Source organism: Muntiacus reevesi, chromosome 1, assembly GCF_963930625.1.
Source record: "Muntiacus reevesi chromosome 1, mMunRee1.1, whole genome shotgun sequence".
NCBI lineage: Eukaryota > Metazoa > Chordata > Mammalia > Artiodactyla > Cervidae > Muntiacus > Muntiacus reevesi.
Genome location: NC_089249.1, coordinates 191,657,953 through 191,662,963, shown reverse-complemented (window position 1 = coordinate 191,662,963; position 5,011 = coordinate 191,657,953). Strand labels below are relative to the sequence as shown.

General features: G+C 44.5%; 1 long non-coding RNA gene across 1 annotated transcript; it reads right to left on the bottom strand.

Annotated features, from left to right (window-relative positions):
• Positions 1 to 400: 400 nt before the first annotated feature.
• On the bottom strand, positions 401 to 4,597 carry LOC136166130 (uncharacterized). The gene is made up of 3 exons (XR_010662856.1): positions 4,437 to 4,597; positions 2,791 to 2,992; positions 401 to 2,303 (listed from the first exon to the last, which is right to left on the bottom strand). It is a non-coding gene; the product is annotated as an uncharacterized lncRNA (long non-coding RNA).
• Between the last annotated feature and the right edge of the window lie 414 nt (positions 4,598 to 5,011).

Below are 5,011 nucleotides of genomic sequence, written 5' to 3'. Positions count from 1 at the left end.
CTTCCAACTCTGTATTCTCTGTATATAGAACTCAGGCTTGGTGGGGTCAACCATGCTACACAGGGGCAGCCAGCACAGGACATAGGAAAAGCTCCCCAGCAAACAGCAGGTCACAAAGCAAGAGCCTCCAGGCTTTCTTATCAGCCTGTCCAGGTAAGAAGCACTAGGGTAAAAGGGAGGGATGAGGCTTAACTTTTAGTACTAGGCAAACATCGAATACGTGAACCCCAGACAGCCCATTATAAGAACAAACCCCATAAGCATTCACACTGGTTTGTTTTTATACAAAGAAACACTAACAAAATGAAATCAGGAAGTAATCAAAACTGCTTATTTCAAAGGTTTATTCACTCAGTCGTCTCCAACTCTTTGCGACCCCATGGACTGTAGCCCACCAGGATCCTCTGTCCATGGAATTCTCCAGGCAAGAAGACTGGAATGGGTTGCCATTTCCTACTCCAGGGTGACTGGAATAAGAGCAAAGTAGAGCAGGATATGTAGGTTAGTCTCCTATCTTCAGTTCAGCTCAGTTCAGTCACTGAGTCGTGTCCGACTCTTTGCATGGACTGCAGCAAGCCAGGCCTCCCTATCCATCACCAACTCTTGGAGTTTACTTATGTCCATTGAGTCGGGGATGCCATCCAACCATCTCATCCTCTGTTGTCCCCTTCTCCTCCCACCTTCAATCTTTCCCAGCATCAGGCTCTTTTCAAATGAGTCACTTCTTCGCATCAGGTAGCCAGAGTATTGGAGTTTCAGCTTCAGCATCAGTCCTTCCAATGAATATTCAGGACTGATTTCCTTTAGGATGGACTGGTTGAATATCTTTGCAGCCCAAGGGACGCTCAAGAGTCTTCTCCATCACCACAAGTTTCCTATCTTAGGAATTAAAAATAAAATTTTTTTATTCAACCTTCCCATGCATTACTTGGTGAAAATAAGAAGAGAAATTTACATAGCTGTATTTTCCTATGATTAATCATTATTTTTAATTAGCTTTTGCCTTTTATTTTAATTTTTAAAAATATTTATTTATTTGGCTGCACTAGGTCTTAGTTGTGGCATGTGCGATCTAGTTCCCTGACCTGGGCTTGAACCCAGGTCCCCCGCATTGGGAACTCAAAGCCCCTGGATTACTAGGGAAGTCCCTAGTGTTTGATTTTTGAAATTAAACCTTTCTACATAGGAAATCACTTCAAGATTTAATCCTTTAAACATTTAAAAGATATAAAACCACAGACCATAAAAAAATTTACAAATTCCTTTCTAACAAAAACAAGGGGGGCAGGGGAGAAAGGCTTCTATCAACTGCCCCCAACTAATGATGCTTCAACTTGTAATTTTTCAACTTTACAATGGTATGAAAACAATATGAATTAAGTAGAAATCATACTTTAAAGTTTGAATTTTGATCTTTTCCAAGGAGAGCGATATGTTTTATGATGGGTCCTCAGTTGCTCAGTTGTGTCTGACACCCTGCATGACCTGTAGCCTGCCAGGCTCCCCCTCTGTCTATAGGATTTTCCAGGCAAGAATATTGCAGTGGGTTTCCTCCTTCAGGGAGTATTTCCAGCCAGGGATCGAACCCGAGTCTCCTGGATTGGCAGGTGGATTCTTCACCACTGCACCACCAAGGAAGCCTTCCTTCCACTATATTTAACACAAATATTTTACAGAATGAGTAGTGTATTATAATACATTGGAGGTTTCACTTAAGCCCTGAAATATATTAGGAATTTCAAAGATTTCCATAAGTTCTGAGGTGTTTTCCTCATATCAGTGAAAACAGAAATTCAACTGCCTTTTTCCCACATCCATTAAAATAGGAATTCATTTGCCTTAGGAATAGTATACCTCTTAGAAGTCAAAGTTCTCCAGAGACAAGGATAAACACTGACCTAAAAATGGAAAAAGCACCTGAGAACTTTAACACACCCATATCTCTCACATCTTGAGGTTCTCTTGCCCAAATGGAACCAAAATTCTATTTGGTTCCACAATTTTCTATCTTACACTGTGTCAATCAACTTACATCATATAACCCCAAAAGCCAATACAAAGTAGTTTCAAAAGCTGCAAACTTCAATGATAAAGGAATCAAAAGGAAAGAAACACAAATACTGGAATCAACACAGATATATAGCATGTTATCCTACAATTCAGAAAGAAAAAACAAAAAACACACTTTCACCCCCAGGACTCCCCTGGTGGTCCACTGACTTCATCTTCCAATGCAGGGGGTGTGGGTTCAATTCCTGGTCAGGCAGCTAAGATCCCCCATGCCAGGGCTAAAAATTAAAAACCTAAAACAGAAGCAATATTGTAATAAATTCAATAAAGACTTTTATGGTCCATATTATTAAAAAAAAAAAAAAAAACTTAAAAAAAACACCACACCCCACATTCAGAAAGGTTCTAAACACTCTTGGTTGAGATGCATGTGTCACATCTACAGCGTGTCAGTCCCTGGTGGAGAAGGGCAGGGACAACTGAGCGGCCACACACCCTCTCCTTCCCCGGAAGCATGGAGGGTCCCGTTCCCTCAGGCTTTTATTCTCACAAGTGAGGAAATGGTGAGCCTGATTCTGTTTAAGTTTCTCACACAAATGAACTCCCAAATTCATCAACCCTTTTTCCATGAGACAGAACACCTGACCTTCAGACTTTCTTAACATGCATCAGTTACATTCTGAATGCAAAACTTTGCAAAACTTCAACATAGAACTCAAAAATGTCTAGACCTCAGGAGGCACAACTACAAACTCAGGAACTCAATCATGCCCCACCCACCTCCAATCCGTGTGCTCACGTGTCCCCAGCGTTCCAGGGTTCGGTAGCTTTTCTCAGCATAAAGTCCTGTGGTGGGTGTGGACACCAGCAGAAGGAGGTTCTCTAGGAAGGATCCAACAGGCCTTGAAGTACTTCATGGTGCAGGCACAGGGAGCCTTAGCTTGGCTCAGCAACCACAGGCCTCTGCTCCATGCTGCAGTTGCTTTGGAAAAGGGTTGATATTACTTTAAATGTCACAAACCCAGTGTGGGAACAGTCCAGAAGGTCACTCAAACCCAGCATTTGAGGGGGGGGGATTGTAAGGCATTTGACAGGCTTCCCTTGTGGCTCAGCTGGTAAAGAATCCGCCTGCAATGCGGGAGACTTGGGTTCCATCCCTGGGTTGGGAAGATCCCCTGGAGAAGGGAAAGGCTACCCACTCCAGTATTTTGGCCTGGAGAATTCCATGGACTGTGTGGTCATGGGGTCCCAAAGAGTTGAACGCGAATGAGCAACTTTTACTTGACAAGTTCAAACAGAAAACCCCAAATATCTATTCCTTTCAGAAAAAGGTGTCAGGTAATTGTTTCCAGGGAAAGAAATTGGTTCACAAATAACTAATCATACTGGAACACTCACTTGTGCTCTGCAAAATCTAAGCCCTGGAAATTTACTCGAAACATCCCAAAGTACAGAACAGACCTCAAAAACTTTCTGTACACGCTCGGGAATAAAGAGTGAAAGAATTCCATACAAACAGAATGTGAAATACTGGAATACATTATTTTCTTCTAAAATGCACCTTCTTGTTTGCCTCTTTGAAACTAGTTTATACTGTCTTTCAAGCTCTATTGATTAACTACATTTTACCTCTATTGAAAAATCGAGACAAATAAGTGAAAAAATCTTTCCAAGGTGACAAATCCAGGGAGGGGCCATGCTGACAATACAAAATGCCCAGGAAAATTTCCAAAAAGACCCTCCACCCAAAGCACTTCCCATAGGATGTTGTATCCAGGAAAGATTAGGGGGAGAAGCTAGAGATTTGATGCAACCTAATTCTAAGTGGTTATTCTCACTTTCCTCTCATGAAAACAGACAAATATAAATCTTTTAAAAATAGCATTCCATGGCTCTGGCAAAAAAAGATAAAAATATTGGGTCTGTTTGATATGCAGTCGGAACGCAAATAGTTAATTGATTATAACGCTGTGAATTAGAGAGAAGTTGGCGTGGGGGAGGAGGTGAGAGATCTGAACATTTAGGGATCTACTATCATCCCAGGAAGTGAAGGGGACAGGAGCATGGATTTGAGACTCTGCTTCCCAAATATCTGGAAAACTCTGGAGAAAACAGATGAACCCCTGGGAGAAAAGAAGGACAGGGCATACCACAGTCTACAGCTCCTCCCACTCACGAACCCCAGCAACCCAGGCCTGACAGTCACTAAATGACCCGCCCCCTGGTTACCGCACAATCTGGGCATACGCGGGAAGGCCGGTTCAGCGCTGCCCAGGGAAGCTCCGGGGCCAGGACTAAAAGCCTCGCGAAGTGATGGACAGGACGTCCGGGGTCCGGTCGCAGGTCCACGGCCCAAGCTGCGCGCCAGAGGCGACTGAGATCCGAAAGCTCCGCACCGATTCCGTACCGAGGGACAGCACACTCACCATTTTTAGGCTTCCCGGGTCCCCTTGAGGCCTTCCCACGGCTCCCACGACCAGTGCTGAGTCAGAGCGCAACACACCAGGGCCGACTCCATCAGGAAGCATGAACCACAGACACACCATTCCCCAGCGAGGCGGGCGAAGGTAGGGTGGTCTTTACCTGAGTGGTATGTCGCTCCACCCACCTGCACAGCGGCGCCCTCTGATTGGATAGTTCGGAGGGCACGCCCCTCAGCTTGAGTGACAGCTGGAGGAAGGAAGCCAGGCTTAGGCAAACCAACTTCTGCCAGTCGGTAGGAACATGACCCAGCCACGATTATTTGCATTGAGCCTTTACAGTTTTCTGCCAGTTCTTTGCGAACATGTGGGCACAGTTTACAGGGACTCTTTTTAAATTAATTTACTTTTTGACCTTGTTCTGAGGCATATGGAAGCCTAGTTCCCTGACCAGGGATGGAACTCGGGCCCCCTGCACTGGCAGCGCGGAGTCTTAACCACTGGACCCCCAAGGAAGTCCCTACAGGGAATTCTTGACTGAGTTTCTGTGAAACAAGCACACAGCAATGAGGATGGCCCAG